Source organism: Equus asinus, chromosome 26 (assembly GCF_041296235.1).
Source record: "Equus asinus isolate D_3611 breed Donkey chromosome 26, EquAss-T2T_v2, whole genome shotgun sequence".
In the NCBI taxonomy this organism is placed as follows: Eukaryota; Metazoa; Chordata; class Mammalia; order Perissodactyla; family Equidae; genus Equus; species Equus asinus.
In genome coordinates, this window is record NC_091815.1 from 24,952,548 (window position 1) to 24,977,460 (window position 24,913).

At 47.7% G+C, this 24,913-nt stretch overlaps 2 long non-coding RNA genes across 2 annotated transcripts; both read right to left on the reverse strand.

Moving 5' to 3' along the window:
• Positions 1 to 2,573: 2,573 nt before the first annotated feature.
• On the reverse strand, positions 2,574 to 16,624 carry LOC123281171 (uncharacterized). The gene is made up of 3 exons (XR_006520462.2): positions 9,742 to 16,624; positions 6,589 to 6,686; positions 2,574 to 6,461 (listed from the first exon to the last, which is right to left on the reverse strand). It is a non-coding gene; the product is annotated as an uncharacterized lncRNA (long non-coding RNA).
• Positions 16,625 to 16,742: 118 nt separating this feature from the next.
• Positions 16,743 to 23,339, reverse strand: LOC123281271 (uncharacterized). The gene is made up of 4 exons (XR_011498421.1): positions 22,559 to 23,339; positions 21,729 to 21,850; positions 21,147 to 21,386; positions 16,743 to 20,623 (listed from the first exon to the last, which is right to left on the reverse strand). It is a non-coding gene; the product is annotated as an uncharacterized lncRNA (long non-coding RNA).
• Between the last annotated feature and the right edge of the window lie 1,574 nt (positions 23,340 to 24,913).

Sequence of the window (24,913 nt, forward strand, 5' to 3'; positions counted from 1 at the left end):
GCGGCATGTTAGCTCTCCGCCTTGGGGCAAGATGGCTGCGCCCACTGGCTTTGCTGGGGGGGAGGGGCTGTTACTCACACGCGCCGGTCTGGGTTCAGATCAGTTCTGTTCTCTGGTCTCCCAAGGCCCTTGATTTATAGGGTCCCCGCGGACGGAAGCTTTCCCCCCCATCAGCGGGTCTCCACTGAACCAGAGGCAGGAGTCCTGGATGATCCCCTGGTCGCACGGCCCCTCCCCCGCTCCTTCCCGACCCGCGCCGCAGCGATCGCAGACTCTAGGGGAGGGAGCGATGTTCTCTCCTACCGTTCCAGCGCCTCCGAGGGTGTAAGCAAGGTTATGATCTCCGCCTTCTTGGTATTGTAGGTCTCTAACGAGCTGGCATTATGTTTATTCTCTGAAATTCAGTTCTTCCAATCTTTTGTTGTATTTTGGAGGGGAGAGAATCCCGGGTCAGCTCACCCTGCCATTTTGCTCCGCCCACTCTCTCTCCTTCCAGCCTGTTCTTTTTAACAGCTGCATAGTATTCTCTTTTTTTGGAGGTACAGTTACCTAGCTAGTCCTGTCCTGAGAGGCACTCAAGCTGTTTCCAGTGCTTTTGCTAACACAAAACGAAGAGCAGTGAACAATCTTGGGCTTATTTCTTTATATATTCAAATTATCTTGTGGGATTGATTTATATACACAGAATGGCTAAGTCATACGGTATGTTGTGTTTCATTTTGTTTTTTTGGGGCTTTTTTGGTGAGGAAGATTCACCCTGAGCTAACATCTGCTGCCAAGCCTCATCTTTTTGCTTGAGGAAGAGTGTCACTGAGCTAACATCTGTGCCCATCTTCCTCTATTTTGTGTGTGAGTCACAGCGTGGCTTGAGCAGTGCACAGGTCTGCACCCAGGATCCAAACCCGCGAACCCTGGGCCACCAAAGTGGAGCACGTGAACTTAACCACTATGTCACCCGGCCAGCCTCAGGTATGTGTGTTTTTACACCGTATTTAATGATCATCATATTTCTCTCCAAAAAGTGAACCAATTTACACTCCCACGATATCGTTTATGAGCATGTCTCCCTGACACACACTTGGCAGCACTCGATGTTAGCAATCAGCTTCAGTTTAGCTACTCTCTCCCTGATTTGAAACCTCATTTGCACCCAGAGTCCATCTAGCTACAGACAAGCAGCCCCTTCTCTAACTAAATGTCTGATCTGGGCAAATTACATCTTTGATCCTCAATCAGCTCAAAGTGGGGATAAATGCCTTCTTTTCAGGTGTTTATAAAAAGGAGAAAGACTGTGCATAAAGCACTTACCACACACGGGGAGTTCAATGAGCCACAGTAGCAGCTACAAGCTTTGCTACAAGTAGCATTGCTACAAGCCGTGGGGCAGTGAAGCAGCAGTTTCAGATCTCTGGTGTAATGGGGGAGACAAGAAGCAGGACTCCGTGAGCTCAGGGCAAACGTACTGCCAGATTACCCGCATCTCCTGAGAACTGCATTCGACTCATGGAATTTGAAATCAGACACCTCGGGCTCACATCCTGGCCCAACCACTTACTCGTTCTGTAGCACTGGTTCAATTACATAGTCCTGCTGTGCCTCGGTTTTCTCATCTCTGAAGTGGGGATGAGATGATAATAACTATGACCTCATTAGGGTTCAACTAGTTAATATACAGGAGGTAACACAAAGCAGCGCCCGGCATTCATTCAGCACTACATAAGTGCTGCTATTATTACTGCTCCTCTCTCTCTGCTCCTTCCTCCCGTGCTTCACCCACAGCCCTTCAAGAGGGGAGAGAAAGAACAGGCAGCTAGCCGCCCTCTGTCTTTAAAGCCAATTGAGTGTAAAAAGTCAAGGACTGGAAAGCGGGAGACGTAGGTCCCAAACAGGCTCCAAAAAAATTACCTTGAGCAAAGTCCATGCCCTTCTCCATGACGGCTTCCTCCTCCGTTAAACAGGATAGAGGTGGCCTCTAGACACAAGTCATTGGGAAGGGTCCAGATCCAGACTGGGCATCCCTTCCCTGCCACCCAGGTCCCTGCAAAGAGCCTGAGGCTGAGCTGGGTGCCACAATCCGGCCCCAACATGATGGCAGAAGAACGTGACTGCATAGAGCCCGGTCTGGGCAAAAGAGAGGGACCGCCTGCCCACCTGGAGGATTCTACCCCAGACCACCTGACCCAGAGCCTCAGGCTGGAAATCAGCATTCCTGAGTGTGAGCCCTCCTCGCGGGAGACCTCACGCTCGGGCTATTCCCTCTCTCAAAGTTGGAGCCCAAGGGGAGGGAGGTGTGTATCCAGGAGGCCCTGCCATTCTTTTGTTTCCAGACCTTTCCCAGCTGCAAACAATTCGGGGTCAGAAAAGCATCCTGTGCATCTGCTAGTTGGTGTCCCTAGACAGTGACTTTCCATCTCTCAACACCAGTCCCCTCTTGTAGAAAATGATCACAGCACCTGCCTGTCAGGGTTCTTATAAAGAAAACCAATTAGGATGCAAAGAACAAGAATAACCCAAATCAAATGGTGTAACCCATACGGGATTTATTTGGTTATTCCACTTACAAAACAGGCCATATGTAGGGCAGGCTCGACTATTTATAGCCTAAAACAGTCCCAGATGTTTTCCTATTTCTTTCCTTTTTACACAGAAGGGGGAAAGAAATACACAAGAATAAAGTGGAAGTTACCCGCTCCCACCCCTTTATTTGTTAGTTACAGAAAGCAAGAAATGAAAGTTTTCTGAACCCAACTCCTACAGGTAATTACTGCGCAGAATTTGCGGCATATTTTTTCAGACTTTTTTTTCTATCCACCTACAGACAATATCTATAAGTGTTACAGATAGAAAGAAATACAAATACATTTTAACCCAAATGAAACCATGCTACATATACATGTTGATTTTCAACCGAGTTTGAGTTTCTCTAGAGCGGTGATTAAAAACTCGTATTCGTAATCCACAGGGACAGAAGGCAGGTGGGTGCAGCCAGGGGCTGGGAGGAGAGAAGGTCGGGGAGACTCTTTCATGGGTACCAGCCTTCCATTTGGACTGAAGAACAAGTTCCAGAACCGGATAGTGGTGGTGGTTACACAACACTGTCAATCTGCTTAACGCCACTGAGCTGTATGCTTTACAATGGTTAAGTAGGTCATGGGTCAATTTTTAATTAATGAGTATTTTACAACAATTTTTTAAAAATAAAAAAAAATTATACGCCTACAGAAGACAGAGAGAAAAGGCAAATGAGCGAAGAAAGACAGGTGAAGGGCAAGGAGGAGGGATGGGACCTGGGATGAACTGAAAGGTCAGGCTGGGGATCGCTAAGCAGCCCAATCAAGGGTCACCGAGGGGGAATGTGGGCCCAGTGTTATCACGTATTAGGATTTTTTCATGACAAGCCAGAAATGTGCATTTTATGTGAAAACCGCCAATTTAGGTATGTGGCAAGTAAGTGACGTTTTTAAAATCAGAGCGTGGGCCCGCAGGTTCCCAACGTACAAGTGTGGCAGCAGGTCATCTTCGGGGTTCAGCCAGCCCGCTCTAGGAATGTGGTTCACAGGGACAGGGGCCAGGCGCAAGGAGGTGGCCCGGGGGGCGACACACCGCGAGGGATACAGTCAGCTCCGCACTGTGGAAAACGGAACCAGCCCCCTCACATACACTGGAGCACGGAGCCCCTCCCTCCGGGGTTTGGATTATGTTCATCAAGCATTGGCCCCTCCCACTTCTGTAGTGGGCGGGGTTTACTGTCTCCGCCCATTTGCTGGTGGGCGTGGCCTCATGACTGGCTTTGGCCAATGGAATGTTAGCAGACGCCACGGTGCACAAAGCAGCTGGCTTGACTCTCACCCCAGCGATGCTCTTGAGAAAAGCGTGTCCGCGTAAAAGCACCTCCTCTTCCACCTGGGCCCCAGCGTGAACGCATACGGAACAAACCTCAAACCAATCCACAGCCTGGAACCAAGTCCAGCCAACACGGGGCCTGACGTAGAGCCACCCAGTGGAGCCCACTCCAGATCAGTCACACCGCAGGGGGGACCTCAGCCCGGCGATCATGAGGCTAAATGTCTGCTGAAGCCGCCGAGTTTGTGGGTAGACTGTTAACCCGAGTTACCGAGGCAATAGCTGACATACGCCACAGTCAGGAACTAAATGATGTGTAAATTCTGCCCCAAACCCGGTCCTGTGGTGCTCCAACGTTTTGGTATTAGACTGTGTTTACACTCTTAAAAATTATTGAGGACCCCAATGAGCTTTTCCATATGTGAGTTCTATCTGTCAATATTTACTGTATCAGAAATTCAAACCGAGAAATGTTTAAAACACAAGAATACTCAACATCATTAGCCATCAGGGAAATGCAAATCAAAACCACGGCGAGATACCACTTCACACCCACTAAGATGGCTATAATCAAAACGATAGTTGGGGACAGCCTGGTGGCATACCGGTTGAGTTCAGGCACTCCACTTCAGCCTCCCAGGGTTCACTGGTTCAGATCCCGGGCACAGACCTACACACCGCTTATCAAGCCATGTTGTGGTAGGTGTCCCACACATAAAGAAGAGGAAGATGGGCACAGATGTTAGCTCAGGGCCAGTCTTCCTCAAAAAAATAAATAAATAAAAATAAAAGATAGATAATAATTATTGGCGAGGATGTGGGAAACGGCAACCCTCATACACAGCTAGCAGCAATGTAAAATGGTGCAGCCACTTTGGAAAACAGTCAGGTAGTTCCTCAAAAAGTTGATTATAGAGTTACCATGTGACCCAGCAATTCCATTCATAGGTATATACTCAAGAGAAGCAAAAACCTACAACCACACAAAAGCTTGTACACAAATGTTCATAAGCAGCATTCTTTGTAATAGCCAAAAAGTGGAAACAACCCAAAAGTCCCTCAACCAATGAATGGATAAATACAATGTGGTATGTCCAGGCAATGGAATATTACTTGGCAACAAAAAAGAATGGAGTATGGATACATGCTATGATGTGGATGAACCTTGAAAACATTCTGCTAAGTGAAAGAAGTCAGTCACAAAAGACCACATATTGAATAATTCCATGTTATATGAAACGTCCAGAATAAGCAAATCTACAGAGAAGAAAGTAGATTAGTTGCTGCCATGGGGCTATTGGGTGCGGAACAGGGAATAATTGTCAATGAGCGTGGGATTTCTTTTTGGGGTGATAAAAATTTTCAAAAACTGATTGTGGTAATAGTTACACAACTCTGTGGATATGCTAACAATCATTGGATAGCACACTTTAAACGGGCAAATGTGAATTATATCTTAATAAAGCTTTTATTAAAACACATACACACAAGAATACCTACGCACACATTCCATTAGCCGGCAGAGCAAGGACATCATCACTGAGTGCTCATGGAAGAATGACAGTGAAAGGTGCAGAGAAGTCCTAATATTATTATAGAAATAGTACTGAGAGGGTCCCCAGCCCACACGTTGAGAACCACCGCTCCAGATCCTGGGGGAACCAGGATTAAGGTCCCCAGGACACGTGTCTTTTGGGAACCGTGGGGTTAGGGCCCCCGTCCCCGCCCCTCTGTGGTTATCAGTTCTTAGACCATTCTCAGTTCCTGTTCCATGGAGATGAGTGCTCCAAGGGGACCCTCAGCATCCCCTCAGCCTTTCTGCCTACTGGAAAGTTATCAGGGAAGGCTGCCTGGAGGAGAGGCCACCAGTTCCGAGTCTTGACAGAGAAAAAGAGCCAGACACAGAAAAAAAAGAAGGGGCTCCCTGGCAGAAGGACTGTCTACTCTGGATGCGGAATGACAAGGTGTGGCACCTTGTCCCCAAGCACGTTGAGTTCTTCTCTTGCTCTCTCCTTGCGCTCACTTTTCGCTTGTTCTTAACAAGAGCGATGGTCATTCCTGCTCCCGCTGTCTAGTGCCTCCTTTACATGCTTGGTGGCACTTCATCTTTGCCACAATTCCGGGGGTAACTGCTGGGTTAGCCTATTTCACAGCTGAAGACTCTGAAACCTCAGAGACATGAAGTAACGCACTCGAGATGGCACAGCTGACTTTCAAACAGGAAGAGAGTTCTGTTATATTTGTTGCTATTCTCTCAGACTCTGTGCCAGAAACGTAGAATCAGGATCAAGTGGGCTCTCAGTTTATTAAGCAGATGCTTGAACTTATCTCCATGATTAGTCCAGACCTTCCTGGAAACAACACTTAGACCTCACTCATTTTGCTGAGCAAGTACTGCATGCTAGGCGTGTGCTTAGCATTTTACACATATCACTTCATTTCGTCTTCACAGCAAGCCTAGGGGACGGGTACTCTTATTAACCTGCTATACGGATGAAGAAACTGAGGGACAGAGAAATGCTTTGCTCAATACTTTGCACACCTGGTAAATGTCAGAGCCGGGGTTTGACTTCAGCCAGGTCACGCTTTCAACCACACTGTACGGTGCCCTGGAGCGTCTGAAAGAAGTGCAAGAATATGCAATTTTTCCCAAGAAGTCCACAGTCAGCCTCCGGGGTCAGCTGAGTGACACCCCCAAAGACGGCCCTGCGCTAATTGCCAGGACCTGGGAATATGCTTCCTTACCTGGCAACAGGGACATTGCAGATGTGGTGAAGTTAAGGATCTTGAGACGGGGAGATTATTCTGGATCATTCTGCTGGCCCAGCGTCATCACAAGGGTCCTTATAAGAGGGAGGCAGGAGGATCAGAGTTTGAGAGAGAAGAGGGAAGGATGGAAGCAGAGGTCAGAGAGCAAGAAGATGCTATGCGGCTGGCTTTGAAGGTGGAGGCAGGAGCCACGAGCCAAGGAACGCGGGCAACATCTAGAAGGCTGGAAGGGCAAGGAAATACACTCTCCACTAGAGCTCCCAGAAGGAATGAGCCTGGCCAACCTTGATTTTAGCCCAGGGAGAGCCATTTCTGGCCTCCAGAACCATAAAATAACAAATTCAGGTTGTTTTAAGCCCCTGGGTTTGTGGCAATTTGTTACAGCGGCAACGGGAGATGAATACAGTCTCTTAGACGGGAGGGGCCAATTTGCCTCCCCCACCAGACCCACAGAGCTAAGGAGTCTCACAAAAGAGAAGAAATGTTTGGCTCCCGGGTGGACAAAAATTGTCAAAGATCCACCCCCCCAGGTCAAGGGGAACTTTTGTGTTTCCTGTAATATTTGCTTGTCTCCTAAGAACGCACTCACATCCATCAAATGGATGGCTAAAGCCTGAGGAGAAACAAGACTTGTACGGTCTCAAAGTGTCTCCCCTAAAACGTTTATTAACTACAAAGGGGAAGTCAGTAACCTCACAGGGGAGAAGTGCAGCAGACAGTGCTAGAACCAGGTGATCAAGGTCAACATTGCCAGCAACAAGGCACGTGGACATGACAAATCGCCTGATACAATGCACCAGGAAGGACGCGACATCATTCGTGTGGGATTCTTGGCAAAAATGCAGAATTTCATTTCAACCATGAAAAACATCAGACAAACCCAAACGGAGGGACATTCTATCGAACAGCCGATCAGTACTCTTCAGAAGTGTCAAGGTCACGAAAGACGAGGACGTGCAGAGGAACTGACACAGACTCTAGGGGGCTAAGGAGACACGACAGCTAAACGCGGTGTGGGGTCCGGGATTCGATCCCGGAACAGAAAAAGGATATCAGTAGAAAAGCAGCTAAAATTCAAATCAGGTTGGTGGTTTAGTTATTAATATGGTACCCATGTTGATTTCCTGGGTTTGATCATTGTACTGTGGCTTTCACGTGAGGGCGAGCAGGGTGAGACCCATGGGACGTCTCTGTACTATCTGTGACTTTTCTCTAAGCCTGAAATTATCTAGCATTGCAGCATCTACCTTGCTCTGAGTCCACGTGCTCTGGCGGAAGCCAGATGCATGTGGTGAGGACACTATGGAGACAGCCACATGGGGAGGAACTGAGACCTCCTGCCAGCAGCCAGCACTGTCTTCCAGGCGTGTGAAGAACCCAACTTGGAATGGGATCCTCCAGCCCCAGTCAAGCCTTCTGATTGCAGACCTGGCCGACGTCTTCAGTGCCCGGGTTTCCAGCCAGAACCGTCCAGAGAAGAAAACCTGACCCACAGAAAGTGTGTGTGAAGATAAACGTGTACTGTTTTTAGCCACCTTTTTGGAGAAAATATTGCTGTTATGAACAGTGGCCACCAGATGGCGCCTGGATTCCAAGGATGGAAACGATGACACCGCCAACATTATAAAGAGGTCAATTGTTCCTGAGTTAGTTTATAAATGTATTGCAATCCTAACAAAAATGTCATCGGGGTTTTTTTTTCTAGAGCTAGACAATTTGATTATAAGGTTCATTGGGAAGTAAGACAGGCAAAGATCGGGGGGAAAGGGAAAAAGGAAGAGGAGGAGAAAACAAAGAAGTAGCTTTATCTGATATTAAAAACAAAATAAAACGACGTGTTATTGGTGCACGACCAAGCATACAGATCAAGGCAAGGATCGAGAAACCCAGAAATAGAAACAATTGCCTACGGAAATTGACGTGATCGTCTAATGGTTTTTAATTTAAGAAGGGGTTTCAGGGAAGTTTTTAATTTAGTTGTGCTGGAACAACTAAATAACCAAAAAGAAAAGCTTGACTCCATTCCCCACGCTGGAAACCAGATAAATTCCAAGTGTGTCAAAGATCTAGGTGAAAAAATACAACCTCACAAATAAAGACAACCCTGGTGATGAGCCGGGTGTGGGGTGAATTTTCCAAACTATAACTCAAAAGTGAGGAGCAATAAAAGAGAATTTTGCTAAATGACCAGACAAAAATGAAAACCTTTTGCAGATCCCAAACTTAAACCCACCATATGCAAACCGAAAACTCCGGATAACAAAATGAGAACAATGTTTGCAACTTACGTCACAGACAAAGGGTCAGTATTGCTAAAATGTAAAGGATGTCTAAAAAGTGAGGGAAAAACACCAAGAAACCTCTTGAAAGTGGGCCAGATATATAAATAGAGAGTTTACATAAAAAGAAATGCAAATGTCCCCCACAGATACAAAAATATGCTCAACCTCACTCATCGTTTTTTAAAAACCGCAAGTTAAAACTACACTGAGACCCTTTTTCTCATCTATCAGATGAGAAAAAAATCCCAGTGGGTGACAACACCCTGGGGAAACAGGTCTGTCACACCTTCTGGGCGGAATGTGGAAAGGCAACACCTCCACAATCTGGTGCCATCTAGCAAATTTAGCCCTTGAGCCAGCAATCCCACTTCTAGGATTCCATTGCAAAGACACGTTGACGGAAAAATGAAATGCCCTATGAACGAGGCTCTTCACTGAGACTATTTGTGATACCAAAAAACTGGAAACTACTGAGGTGGCCATAAATAAGGACGAACTAAACCAACTATGCTATATCCACAAAAATAGAATACTACACTGCTGTAAAAAGACTAAGATATACGAGGATTATATATACACAAGATGTGTGTGTCTGTACACATGCGTGTGTGCAGTGACCGCCAAGATATAGCCAAGTGAAAAAAGCAAGGAGTAAACTGGTGCATGGTCTGCTATTTTTGTGCAATCAAGAGGCGTAGGGTCTCCCCTGGTCATCTGGGACCCGGCGCCGGGGGGTTTGGGGCAGGTGGAGAGCGGCCTGGAGCAGGAGACTGAGGGAGAGGCCATGGGGCGTCCGCTCTGGATGGGTTGGTTTGTGTTTGACTGTGCTCATGGGTGAATCACTTACTGTCTTTGGAACTGGCGGGTCCTGGCAGGGGCAGTCCATGCAGCGTCAGCAAGGCTCCAGGTGTCAAAGCATCAGAATCCAGAAAAAAAAAAAGACCAGATTAATACACCTCCTTGGCTTCTCTGCTCCACTTGACCCACCTTCTTGGTCCTCCCTTGTCCCTCACTTTCTGTAACTTCTCACCCTCCCAGCTCTCCTCCCACCACACCACCTGTCCCTTCTGAGTCTTCTTCTCGTGCTGCTTGTCTCCTTGGGTAGACGCATCCAGGCCCGTGGCTTCCGCTGCCACCTAGATGCTGATCGTGCCCAAAGCCGCATCTCTATGCAGACCCCTCTCCTCAGCTCAAGACCCGGTAGCCAATGGCTTACGGGATGTCTGCCCCTCAGTGTCTCAGTGGGAACCTCACCAAATGCAAAAGCAAATCGATCACCTCCACCACCAGCCTGCCACCCCTCCTCCTAGAGAGCCTGCATTTTGTGAACGGGCGCCACAATCCACCAGGCGGGACCTGGGAGCTGTCCTGGCTCCCTCCGTCCTCCCAAACAGTAATCAAGACCTTTCAAATAGCTTCTGTCTGTCAGCTCTTCTCCACCCCACTCCCACTGCTCTGCTTGGACAGTCCTCATCTCTACCGTATATAACTGCAGTGGGCTCTGGGTCCGTCGGGGTCCAGGGAGGAGAGAGGAACCACGCCAGTAACTTTAACAGAGAGAATTCAACACATGGAACATAATAGTGGAATTATAGGACATACGGAATTGCCAACTTGGTACACAGTTATCTAGATGATGAAAGGGTAAAGTGAGACTCTAAGGCAGCGGTTCTTAAACATCGCAGAATTCCCTGGAACACTTGTTAAAACACAGGCTGCTGAGCCTGACACAAGAGTCCGACTGGTCTGGGATGGGGCGTGGAATGCTCCACTTCTAACAAGTTCCCAGCTGACGCTGCTGGTCTGGGGACCACACTCTGAAAACCACAGCTCTATGGAAGTAGCAACTGTAGGAAGCAGCTACTGATGTGGGTTCAGTGAGCCGAGGAGTCGAAAGAAAGATTTTTGGGCTCTCAAGGTCTGGTCATAGTGGTCCTTTATTCAGAGAGTAGCATGGGGACAGGACCCATGGGCGGTGAAGGGCTGCAGGCATGGGGACAGGACCCATGGGCGGTGAAGGGCTGCAGGCATGGGGACAGGACCCACGGGTGGTGAAGGGCTGCAGGCATGGGGACAGGACCCATGGGCGGTGAACGGCTGCAGGCATGGGGACAGGACCCATGGGTGGGGAAGGGCTGCAATGTGTTAAGGGTAGGGCTAAATTTATAAGGCGTAGATATGGGAATTATTTCTTTACAGGACAAAGGAAAGATCATGTAAAAAAGTTGTTAAAATGGTATCAGTGCAGGTGGGGTCTGGCTATCGGGTGGTCCTATAACTTTGGATATGAATCAGGTCAATTAGGTCAAAATGTCCTGTGCTTCCGGAGGATGATATAGATGGGTGCGTAGCCCAGGACGCCTTGGGCTTCTCTCCCTGGGGCAGCCTTGATCCTCATCAGCCATCACTCCTGGAGCTGGAGGAACAGAGATGCTGAGGAAGGGGCACCAGCCGGCTGGCGCTGATGTTTCTGATGAAACTGGGTCTGTGAGTGTTAGAACTACAAGCTGGGTTCAGCTGCTGCTGCTGCTGCCGCCGCCACCACAGTGAAGAAGTGTTGCTGGGGTGGTGCTCACGAGAACAGCAGGCAAGTCCCTTCCACATAAGGCGACCAGCCATCCGGTCGGGGCGGGTGGGGGGGGGGTGTTCACAGGAGGGAGAACTTTCAGTGCTAAAACTGGGGACGTCCTGGGCAAACCGGGACGAGTTGGTCACCCTACTTCTGCCGTCTCCTAGCAAACCCAATTGCCAGGGTCTAACACTGAGCCATCTGGCACAGCAGAAACGTGGCTTGTCAGCTCAGCAGCACAAAGCAGCGCCTAGGAGGGTGGGCTGGGGGCTCAGAGACAGAAACTTAGTAATTGACACTGACCCCTAGTGATCTTCCCGGGCTTCTGCAATCCATGCTCGGGACTGCCATCAAGAGAAACTTTATAAATAGGTCAAACTCATCATTTCAGACTCTGGCCAAAAATTTTTCAATAGCTGCCTGGGATATTGTGACAAGAGATTTTCAGATATTTGTTACCGCACAAAGGGCACGATCTGCTCACCGTGAGATAAAAGCCAATCGTCAAGAGGCAAGATGGTGGCAGAGAAAGGGCATCTTATTCCAGCTTGCTAGCAAGAGGGAAGATGGCTGACTAATGTCCAAAAGAACCATCTTAAGGAGGCACAGAATCTGGAAGCAGTTATGTAGGCCGGTGGGTCACAGGGGAGGGGGTTAGGAATGTTGACCCTCTGGAGTTAAGACTGGGAGCTGCCACACCAGATCTCTCCATTGTCCTTGATGATGGCTGTGAGCATAGACTCTCTGTTTGGGGGTCATCACGTTCCTAAGGAACTCAAAAGAACGAAGTTATTGTCTTATTGCAGCTGGGAGGTATATGCACTGGCAGGGGTCATAAAACCTACAGAGCAGGTGGATCTCCTGGAGGGTGCAACCCAGCTGGGTCAGTTAGTCAGAGGTCATTCAAAGTTACAACGTGGTCTCTTTTCTACAATATGGCGTCCCTTACGTCAACCTTGTGTTGAGCTGGTTTCATACTGAGGCACATGGGGTAGCTATTCTGGTTCAAAATGGATTCCGCTTGAACTAAGGAAACCTGACTTAGGGCCTATCGAACATACACTGTACATCTGCTTCAACCTTTAAAGTAAAGAATGCGTTAGACGTTATCTCAAAGTAAAAGGATGCACGTTCTAAGACAAGAATGTATACTTCCCCTCCTAGTACTCTTGAAGATAAATGGTTCAAGTTGACCTACTAATTTACAACTGAAAACCTCTTCGAAACTTTGATGAATATGTATCCTGGCCGTGTTTAATGTATGTTCTTTGTTCTAAAAAATGTATGAATCTGTTCTGAAAACCATGCTTCTTCTGGCTGCTTTCTTCCTTTGTGGACACTGGTTTCCAGATTATAGTCCTCAAACCGGGCTCAAGTAAAGGTCACCTCATCTCTCTCATCTGTAGAATAGTTATTGGTTATTTTGTGTTGACAACTGTGATTTATAATCAGAAATACATATTTGGTCTTTGCCCCCTTTCCAGAGAGCTCCTAAAACCCTTGGATTTCCTAAATGATGAGTAATAAAAGTGAAAGGTGTGTCTTTTATTATTCATACCAAGCCCCTTTCAACCACACTTGAGTTTATGTTAACTCAGCGACTTTTGAAAGCCCCTGAGGATGGGGACTGGCTGCCAGCAAACCAACCAAGGGGTTCCTGGATTGGAACTTTCAGCCCCGCCCCACCCCCCCGACGTTTGGGGAGGAGAGAGAGGCCTGAGGTTGAGTTAACCACCAATGGCCAATGACTTAATCAATGGTGCCTATGGAATGAAGCCTCTATAAAAAACCGAGGGGTTCAGAGAGCTTCAGGTTGGTGGACATACGGAGGTGCTGGGAGGGTGGTGCGCCCACTGAGTCCCTCCCCTGACACCTTGCCCTGTGCATCTCTTCCATCTGGCTATTCCTGAGTTATATCCTTTTAGAATAAACCAGTAATCTAGTAAGTAATCTGTTTTCCTGAGTTCCGTGAGCTGCTCTGGCAAATTATCAAACCCAAGATGGAGGTCATGGGAACCCCCAACTTGTAGCCAAGTTGGACAGAAGTTTTGGGTAACCTGGGGACCCATTACTTGTGGGTGGCATCTGAGAGTGAGGGCACTCTGCGGGACTGAGCCCTTCACCTGTGGGCTCCTGCCACTCCAGGTAGATAGTCTCAGAACTGAAGTGAATTGTAAGACATCCAATTGGTGTCCCCAGAGAACTGGAGAATTTCTTGGTGTGGGAAAAACTTCCACACATTTGGTGACCAAAAGTAAAGTGTTGGGGGTAGAGTGGCGAGTGAAGGGAGAAACAGAGTTTTTCCTTTTCACTGCCTACTTGCCAACTGGGGTGAAATTCAACTTTTAATGCAGCATAAAAGGCTCTTCAAGGTTATCTTCTTACAGCCCAGTCTCATCTTCTTTCCTGAACTTTATATTCCAGAAATCTATAAATCTTTGGGTTTCCTAAAGCAAATTATATTCTCAAGTTTCTATGCTTTGAAGATACTACTCCCATATCTGGATGATAAAGCATATAAACCCCTTTTTGAGAGGAAAATGTAAGATTGGAATATCTGCTTTCTCTTTAAGAATGGAAGTTAGCTTTCAATCATTAAAGTGTTAGCTGGATTCAAAGGCCAAAGAAAATCTCAAAGCAAATATATTTCTGAATTCCACAGTATTTTCTGCTCTCAAACTCTGACACTCAAGGAGAAAACAGATAAGAACACTTCCAGTGCTAATGAAACTTGTTAGTTTTTCTTTCCTGTTAAAGATATTTATACTTGAATCCTTTTCAAGGCTTGAAACATTTTTAGATGAATCCCATAAATGAAAAGCAATAGTTGGTTTGAAAATTAGAGACGGTTTATAAAATTCTATTGAACCCAGGCAGCTGAGGGTCACTGTAAATGTTGAATAAGAACACGATTATCCTTCCACCTTGTTCCCAACACAGACACAGAGGAAAAGAAGTTAATCTTGTTAATTTGTTGTTTTCTTGTCTAACCTGAGGGGTGACTCAAGGGTCACAAGGATTGATGATCTTGTTTTACAGAAGAAGAATAACGCCTTCAAGGATCACCAGATAACCAGCCCCCAGCTGCCCCTGAGGCCCAGAAATCAGGTGGCCCAAGGGCTTATCTGGAGTGAAAGATACACAGACTTCCCCTTTGTTTCTCCAAAACTCCTCTTGCCAAGCCCCTTAGTTCTATAAAACCCCCTGCTTTCTTCTCCTGTTCTGGCAGATTTGAGAGAACCTATGCTCCCACCTTCTCATTTTGGCCCATTTGAATAAACCGTTCTCCATCTTCAGGCACCAATGTCTCAGTGATGGGCTTATTATGCATTGGGCACACGAACTTGAGATTAAGAGGTTCGGTATCACTCTGTCTCCCCAAAATGCACCCAGCTGACCAGCTAGCTCTGTTAACTTCTTGTGTATTTCCCAGAAACAAATGTTCTTCTCCAAAAGAAGGACAACTGGCTTGTGCCAGGAGAGCTAAGAGCCCCTCAGTCACAGCATCCTCCATCTCTCCAACTCTTGCTGTGAAGTCATTTGAAAAACCAGAGGAACTCTCCCAGGCCTTGCGAAAGGGCTAATCAAGTGGGGCCCAGCGCTGGCCTTGAGCTCCTTAGTGGCCAGGGCCACTCAAAGGAGCAGCAAGGCAGAGCCGCCCTCTGGGTGCTCTCTGGTCGACAGCCCAGGCCCTACTGGTTGCAGCTCTGCTCCCCACGCATGCAGCTGCAGGACTGCATGAATGCAGGGTCCTACCTCAGCAGCAAAGCAGCATCTCCCTGTGGCCCAGCTTGCTCATGTCGGGGAAGCCTGGAACTCTCAGGAACCTAGCCGTAATGGAGACCACAGTGCCTTGTGAGGCCAGCTCGCTTGGTTATAAAAGGTGAAGGCTGCTGTCAGACCTCCTCCGGCACCTCCCTGGGGAGGACTGAGGTTAAGGTGGAGGAGCGCTTCCTGGGTGACAGGAGGGCCACCAGCCTGGTGACTAGAGCTGACAGACGTCTCCTTGCTACAAATGCACTTAAGCCGGTGTATCAGTTTGCTAGGGCTTTGCCATAACGATATACCACAGCCAGAGAGGCTTAACGACAGAAATGTATTGTCTCACAGTTCTGGAGGCCAGACGTCCAAGATCAAGGTGTTGCCAAGGTTGGTTCCTTCTGAGGCCTGCGAGGGAAGCACCTGTGCCAGGCCTCTCTCCTCGGCCTATAGATGGCCATCTTCCCCCGTGCTTCCTCACATCCTCTTCCCTCTAGCCAGCCTGTGTCCAAATGCCTCTTCATATGAGGACACCAGTCATACCAGACAGGGACCCACCCTAACGACCTCATTCTAACTTGACTCCTCTCTAAAGACCTGTCTTTCAAATAAGGCCACAGTCTGAGGTACTGAGGCTTAGGACTTCACTATTTGAATTTGGGGTTGAAGGGGACACAATTCAACCATCACAGCCAGTCTGGCCGTTTATAGTTATTAGAGATGGCAGTCACCTCCAGTAACTGAGAGCTCTAGGTCTCTACCCCACGACCTCACCGCCAGGTAGCGTGCTACATCTGAACAAGGCTTGGTCCAAATTCTGCCGCAAATATAGCCCTGATCAGCAGCCTGACAATTGAATGGCCATACAACCTGCTGGGTAAAATCAGGGAGGCCCAGATTCTGTCAGGCTAGGCATCCAGCAGGCACCGTGTACCAAAGGTCCACTGGAAACAGATGCGATGACGTACTAGCCACAGCTCAGCTAATCCCATCAGGACCAGGTGGCAACAACCCCCACCCCTGGGGGCCACAGGGCCCCCAAACTCTAGGGCTGTGGTGCCACTGCAACAAGCAGAAGCTCCTTGGCTCCTGAGACTTGAACGTGCACAGTCCGTCTACCCAATCTGCGTCTCAACTGGCACTCAGTTCACCAAAGAAAAAGCAGTTCCAACGTCCGTTACGCTAATTTAAAGCCCCTCCATGTTGCCTGAGAGAAAGATCATCGAACTTGTGTGGCTCTCTCATTAGGGTCTTTCAAGCGATAACTAACCTGCCTGCGGTGTGTAGATTCAAACAAAACACCCACATATCTGTCACTGTGCGTGCAAGTATCTTTTTTTTCCTGGATTTTAGAGTTTTAATAACTCTCTTGGAAATAACCTTTTCTCTTTTAAAATAAAAAAATAATAATATATTCACATAGTTTAGAATGAAAACCACCCCCGCCCCCACCCCACTCCCCACCCTACCCATCCGTCCTCAACCTCAGGTCTGCTCCTCAGAATGAGCTGGAAGTATCTCAAAGAAAATTATAGATAATACGGCTCTCACCTGCAAAGCGCTCTCTTCGTGGACTACTATAGAGCCTGAATTTTACCATTAAGGGGAAAAAAGGAGGCGGTGACGAAGCGTTTTCTTCTGAGTAAAATGGATTGCACGTGCAAAGATTCAGAGGTGACACGATAGAACAGATTCAAGGAACTAAAAGAAATCCAATATGACAGGCGTGTCATTTCTAAATGAAGACATAATTCACATGCCATAAAATTTACCGATTTTAAGCATACAATTCGGTGGTTTTGGGGACATTCACAAGGTTGTGTGACCATCACCACTATCCAGTTCCAGAAGATTTTCATCACCCCAAAGAGAAACCCCATATCCATCAGCAATCACTCTGGGACCCCCCTCTGCCCCCAGCCCCTGGCAACCACTAATCTACCTTCTGTCTCTATGGATTTGCCTATTCTGGACGTCTCACATAAATAGAATGATACAATATTTGCCCTTTTATGTCTCATTTTTTCACTAAGCATAGTTTCAAGGTTCATCCATGTTGTAGCATGTATCAGAACTTCACACCTTTTGATGGTAGAATAATATTCCATGGTAGGAACAGACCACATTTTGTTTGTCATACATTAGTTGATGGACATTTGGGTTGCTTCCAGTTTGGGACTGTTACGAATAATGCTACTATGAGTGTTCGTGGACGAGTTGTTGTATGAACACGTGTATTTGATCCCCTTGGGCGTACACCTAGAAATGGAATTGCTGGGTTAAGTGGCAACTTCATGTTTAACTTGCTGAGGGACAGGAATGCGGTCCAAGGGCAGGACTGAGGACGGGCGAGGAAAGAGAGAAGCACCAGTTTGCTGGAGCTGCTGTAACAGAACGCCACAGCCTGGGGGCTCAAACAACAGAAATTTATCTTCTCACAGTTCTAGAGGCTGGAAGTCCAAGATCAGGGTGCCGGCAAGTTTGGTTTCTCCTGAGGCCTCTCTCCTTGGCTTGCAGACGGCCGCCTTCTCACTGTGTCCTCTCACTGTCTTTTCTCCGTGGGCGCACATCCCTAGGCTCTCTTCCTCTTCTTTTTCTCTTTTTTTTTTTTTTTGAGGAAGATTGGCCCCGAATGCCCATTTGTTGCCAATCTTCCTCTTTTTTTTTTCTCCCCAAAGCACCAGTACATACTTGTATACCCTCGTTGTAAGTCCTTCTACTCTTTCTATGTGGGACGCCACCACAGCATGGCTTGAGCAGCGGCGTGTATGTCTGCACCCAGGATCCAAACCTGTGAACCCCGGGCTGCCAGAGCAGAGCACGAGAACTTAACCACTACTCCACCAGCCGGCCTCTCTTTCTCTTCTTATAAGGATCCCAGTCCTGTTGGATTAGGTCCGCCCCCCACCCCTTATGATCTCATTTATCCTTAATAACCTCCTTAAAGGCCCCAGCTCCAAATTCAGTCGCACTGGAGGTTAGAGCTTCAACATAGGAATTTGTGGAGCTGGGGGTGGGGGGGAACATTCAGTCCATAACAAGGTGATAAGGCAGGAGGTGAGTAGGGACCCGAACTAGACCACAAAGGGCCCTGGGGACATGTTTGGGGGCATTCCTCTTCACCTCCCCACTCCCAGGGGCCTCCCGGGCATCGGCTCCATGGAGAGCCCCTTTCTGTCCTTTACTTTGCAGACAGGACTAAGCGCTGAGCACAGCAATACGGAGCAGTTGCCCAGGTTGCCTGGGTAACGGGGGACCCAGTGGGAATCATTAGAGGGAAGTTGCCTGGAGGGCGAGCGTGCCTGGGAGGGATGGATGCAAATTAGAGACAAGAGACTTCTTCTTTCTCAGGGCTTCTGAGAAAGAGCCTAAACCAGCACAGAGCAGTCCATTAATTCCTGCATTCAACAAATCTGAGGGCCTACTGGGCCCTGGGACCCTTGCAGAGTTGATGTTCTCGGCCTGCACTGTCCAAGAGGGTAGCCACCGGCACGCTCTGCTCTTAAGCACTTGAAAGGTGGCTGGTCCAGACTGAGATGTGCCGAAGTATAAAATGCACAGCAGACTTCGAAGACTTAATATAAAATATCTCACTAACAATTTTTGTACTGAATGCATGCTGAAATGATAATATTTTGATATGTTGGATTAAATAAAATACGTTGTTAAAATTAATTCCATCTATTTTCTTTTATTTTTTTTTTAATGTGGCTCCTAGACATTTTGAAATGACCTATGTGACTTGCATTCATGGCTCACATTTTATTTCTCCTGGACTGGGCTGTTCTCCAGGCTCCACCTGGAGACCCTCTCTGATCAAGCTCATTCCAGTGGACATCACCAGAGGGGAACTTAACTTGGATCGCCATTCATGGAGATTAGGAGATTTGAAGCAAATGCCTCCAGCTGGTGACATCCATTTTAAAATGAGCTGCAAGGACAGGAATTAATGGGAAAAGGAAGGAAAGAAAGAGATGAGATTGCACACAGCTGGGGAGACCGGAGAGGGTCTAAGGCCTGACAGCCAATTTCCAACTTGCCCTCTGCGATGGGCAGAATAATAGCCCCCATAGATGTGCATGCCCTCATCCCCAGGCCCTGTCAGTGTCACCTTATATGGCAAAAGGGCCTTTGTGGGTGTGATTAAATCAAGAATGTTGAGATGGGGAGACAAGCCCGGAGGATCCAGGTGGGCCCAATGTGATGGCAAAGGTCCTTACAAGTCAAAGAGGAGGCAGGAGAGTCAGAGAAGGAGATGTGATGGTGGAAGCAGAGGCTCGAGCGAGGCCATTGCTGGCTCTGAGGACAGAAGAGGGGGCCATGAGCCAAGGAACGCAAGCTGCCTCTAGAAGCTGGAAAAGGCAGAGAAGTCGATGGTCTTCTCAGCCTCCAGATGGAGTGCAACCCTGTGACACCCTGATTTTGGCCCAGTGGGACCCATTTCGAATTTCTGACCTTCTGAGCTAGAAGATAATAAATTGGCATTGTTGTAAGCCACTAGGTTTATAATAATTTGTTACAGCAGCTACAGGAAACTCATACACTCCCTTGCCTGCCGGATATTTCTTTGAGTCATACTCCTCACTAGCTCAGAGAGCCATCTCCTTCTAAGGCATGTGGGGAAAGCCCTGGGTTGGGTCCTCAATTTTCCCTGTGGGTCTTTGGACAAGTCCCTTTTCTCCTCTACTAAGGTTGGGGGGCAAGGAGAATGGAAAAACTGTGGCGAGTTCTAGAGCAGAAGAGTGGCATATTTGTCCAGCTGGGCATCAGCATGGATGTTATTATTAAAACCGGGACAAAACAAGTGCCAGAGAACCAGACAGCTGTTTAACATGCTGAGTCCTTTACGTAAGTCATCTCATTTAATTCTGAGAACAGCCCCATGAGTTAGATAACTATTATTATCTTTTTTTATTTTTTACTTTTTTTGCTGAGGAAGATTGGCCCTGAGCTAAGATCCATGCCAATCCTCCTCTACTTTGTAAGTAGGTCACCACCACAGCATGGCTGCCAACAATTGGTGTAGGTCTATGCCCAGGAGGTGAACCAGGGCCACCAAAGCAGGGCATGCCAAACTTAACCATGAGGCCACAGGGCCAGCTCCCTTATTATCCCATTTTAAAGCTAAGTAAACCAAGGTCAGAGAGATTGAGTAACTTGCCCAAAGTCACTAAGATGGTAAAATATGAGTCAAGAGTCAAACCTCGGTTTACAGACTTCTGAGAGGCACCCTCTGCTAATGGAAGAGATCATGATGAACAGGACGGATCCATAAGTTTCCTTCATTCGTTCTTCTCACAGATAGTCGGGCCCCGGGCTTGGCTTCAGGGTAGAATGACTAACAACTCAGCCCAGATTCTTGCAGCATGGAAGTCACATTCTATTAGAAGGACGCCATCAACTGAGAAATAAGCTGATCAGGATGAGAATGATGATGACCATTCAGAGAGTCAGCTGAGAGGGGGTGCGCCTGGGATGCTGCTTTTTGTATCAATATGGGGTTCTGAACCTGAGGGCCCCCTGCCCTCCAAGGGGTGTCATGACCAAATTCACCATGTTTCCGGTCTTGATTTTCTTTGGCCATCCCCCCAAATACAAGCCCCTCTTGTCATCTCAGGTCCTCTCGTCTCCATCATTCTCTGTGTTGTCCTCCGTTCCACCCAACTCCTGCCTCCCTCCATCCTTCCCAAACTCTTCCCCTGGGACCCCTCTAAGCCTCCCACTGAATGCTCCCTCCAACTCGCTCCTTAACTGAAACCAGCTCCTTCCTCAAAGGTGACCCCCACCATCCTAACTGGAGGCATTTCATCCTCCACTCACCAAACACCTCAAGGTCTCGGGGAGGACAGGGGTAGTGTGGACGTGCTGAGGAAAACAGGGAGCCCAAATCCCGGTAATTCACACAAACAAAGGTAGAGACTCACCTTTGCCCCGTGGCCGACGTGGGCAGGCTGGGCTCTGCTCCACGTCTTCTTTCATGGACCCAGGCTCTTCGCTCATGGGGCAGCCTCCGAAACACTGCCGGTCTCTGGCGAAGGGAGAAGAGACGTGGCGGCCACGAGCCGGCTCTTGAAGCTTCGGCTCAGAAGAGATGCGCATCACTCGTCTTCACGTTTCATTGGCTAAAGCGAGTCCTATGGCCAAGCTTGCTATCAATTGGGTATCTTTCAGGAGAGACAGAAAATATCACGTACAATAACACAACCTGCCATTCCATGGCACCCCAATGCTGTTTCCAGATATTATTATTCCTTCTCTTATTTTTTATTTTAAAAAAATAATAATTCTTTTTTTAAAATCCAGCTTCCCCTTAACGGACCTCCTAGCGTGACATCTGGACCCTCTCCTAGCTCCTTACAGTTTCTCTAGAAACCTGAGCGTCATGCTTAGCCCTTCGCTCTCCCTCACCCCAGATCAGATCCTTTAGAATGTTCCAGAGGTTCTAAATCTCATTTGTCTCAGTCCCCACAGACGCCACCCTCTTCCAAGTCACCTTCAGCTCTCACCTGAGTTACCACGACAGCGGCCTTCCAAGTCCTGCTCGACAGTTAATTCATCATCCGCCCAACCATCGGGGTGACCAGGTAGTCATCAGCCGGCTTAAATCCTTCTGTAGTTTCCCACTGTCCTTTGGGAAGAGTCTAAAATCCTTACCCTCTTCTAGAAAGCTCTTCCCAGCAGGCTTCTGCTTGCTGCCTCAGCCCCTGCTTCTGTCCCCGTCACCCCACAGTCCAGGCTCACCAGGCTTTTACATCATGGTTCTCTTTGCCTGGAACTCTCTCCCGCCCACTCCTCTTCATCCTTCCGCTCTCCACGTCCTCACCGGGGCCTTCAGATCCAGTTGGTTCTTTCTGCGCGTGTGCTCCCACAGCGCCCCCTACTGCCCCTTCCAAAACACTCAATACTCCAATGGCGCTTGCTCAGTGCGTCCCCTGCCCACCCAGACTTGCAGCTGCATGAAGGCAGGGACTGTCTCCTCGACTGCTACACGTCCCATACGGTGATCGTGCTCACTAATTTTTCAGTGAAAGAGTGAATTTGTCAGACACGAAGGCTGGGAGAGGGAAAGAATAAAGGATAACAGGTACGATTATCCGTGACTGAATTCGCCTCCTGACTTAATGAAGAGGGGCAGAAGTGGGCCGGGACGTTTGTGCCGCCTCTGAATCATTAGTCCTCAACTCATGGAACAGCATGCCCTTCCTGCATTTCCCTCTGTGCTTCCAGACCTCACAAAAAGCCTTCCTCACCCACGCCTAAGGCAAGGAATCTGGTTTGGCGCCTGAGAGAGTGCTTCTGTCCCTCCCAGCTCTCCCCAGCTCCTGCTGTTTCTCACCTCTCCTCCAGGCTTTCTTCTCAGCACATCCCACAGCGCCCCGAAACGAAGGCATCTGGGCGAGTCTGGAGCATCCCCAACACGTTGTCTGTCGTGAGACTCATTCCTGAGCAGAAGGACTTGAATGACACCCTGAAGAAAGAAACAAAATGGTGCACGAGCGAGAGACGTCCTAGGCCCGGGGCTGGTTGAGTCTCTGCCAAACCAGGCTGTGCTCTGGGTGTGACGGGAACAGATCTGGAAAGGCCCCGTGTCCAATCACAGCTCCTCCTCCAGGCTAAGATGGTGTCTGAAACTAGAGCACCAGAGACAGTACTAGTTTGCTAAGGCTGCCAGAACAAAGTGCCACAGACTGACTTGCTTAAACCACAGAAATTCACTTTCTCAGGTTCTGGTGGCTGGACGTCCAAGACCAAGGTGTCAGCAGGTCTGGTTTCTTCTGAGGCCTCTCTCCTTGCCTTGCAGGCTGTTAACGTAGCTAGTTCAGTTTCTGTTTTTCTGGCCAAACCCCAAGCAGAAACGCTTTGCCTCCCGTAGCCATGTGACTCATTTTTGGCCGGTGGGATACGAGCAGAAGCAAGGTGGGCAACTTCCGAGTCACGTCATTAAAAGGAAGCGAATTGTTCTGTACTTCCTAGGGCTGTCTTCTCACAGACTGCAACACGGATGTGGTGGCAGCGGGATGGCTTCAACCATGTGAGTCAGCACGACCCTCAAAGCAGGGCAACAAGGAAGGTGGGACCTGGTGACATCTTGAGGGGGGCTGCCTACCCACTCTGGAATGTTCTGTGAAATAAATGTTTTCGGAGTTATTGTGTTCTGGGCTCTCTTTGTTTCAGCTCTAAAAAAAGCCCCAAACTACAGAAGCCCAAAAACTTAAATAATATAATACAAATAACTCTTGAGTTAAAAAATAAAACCTAAAAGAAATAAACCCTTACGCCTGAATGGCAATCAAAGTACTACTGACGTACAGGTTCAAGGGTAATTCATTGCTTGGGATATTTTTATCCAAAAAGAAAGACTGAAAACAAAGGAAGCTTCAGCTTAAGAACTGAAATCTTGGGGCTAGCCCCGTGGCCGAGTGGTTCGCACGCTCTGCTGCAGGCGGCCCAGTGTTTCGTTGGTTCGAATCCTGGGCGCAGACATGGCACTGCTCATCAAACCACGCTGAGGCGGCATCCCACATACCACAATTAGAAGGACCCACAACGAAGAATATACAACTATGTACCAGGGGGCTTTGGGGAGAAAAAGGAAAAAATAAAATCTTTAAAAAAAAAAAAAACTTAAATCTGAAACAAGGGAGAAAATCCAAACAACGAGAGGAAAGATATTTTAAGGCAGAAATTGAAAAGGAGAAAAAAACAGAGAAGATCAACAAAAACCAAAATTGGCTATTTGAAAGGCTAATAAGTTAGAAATGCTTTAGGCAAGACTGGTGGAGAGAAAAAAAGAGAGATGCAAAGAAAAACAGAATGCATAATGAAAAAGGAGAAATAACTACAGATACAAATTTTTTTAATAATAAAATTTTGAACTGTATAAATCATCACATTTTAAAATCTTGGGGCCGGCCCGGTGGCACAGCAGTTCAGTTCGCACGTTCTGCTTCGGCGGCCCGGGGTTCACCGGTTCGGATCCCAGGTGCGGACATGGCACCACTTGGCAAGCCATGCTGTGGCAGGCGTCCCATATATAAAGTAGAGGAAGATGGGCACGGATGTTAGCTCAGGGCCAGTCTTCCTCAGCAAAAAGAGGAGGATTGGCAGCAGATGTTAGCTCAGGGCTAATCTTCCTCAAAAAAAAAAAAAAAAAGCCCAAAAAACAAATAACTAGGAATAGAAAGGAACTTCCATAATTTGATAAGGACTATCTACCAAAAATCGACCACAAACTTCACTCTTAACATAGAACCTTAAGCTCATTCTCTTTAAGATCAGGAAGAAGGCACAGCTAGCCACTATCACCACTACTGTCCACTCCCGGGAGTCCTGGCCATTGAAATAAGTCATTATAAATACGTACATAAGGAATGGGAGGGAGGATGACAAAATTGTCATCCTTTGGATGTGACTTGGTATTCCATATAGAAACTCCAAACCTTTAATACTAATAACAGATTCAGCAAACTGGCCCAGTAAAAGATCAAATTGGAAAAATGAATAGTATTCCTCTACATAATATTAAACAACCAGAAACTCTAACTGAAAATAAGATTCCATTCAGAATAATAACAAAAGTTAGAAAGTAATCCAGGAATTCACCTATCAATCCACAAGATATTTATGAAGAAAAAAATTTAATGTTATTAAAGGACATAAAAGAAATCTAACAAGGGCCGGCCCACTGGTG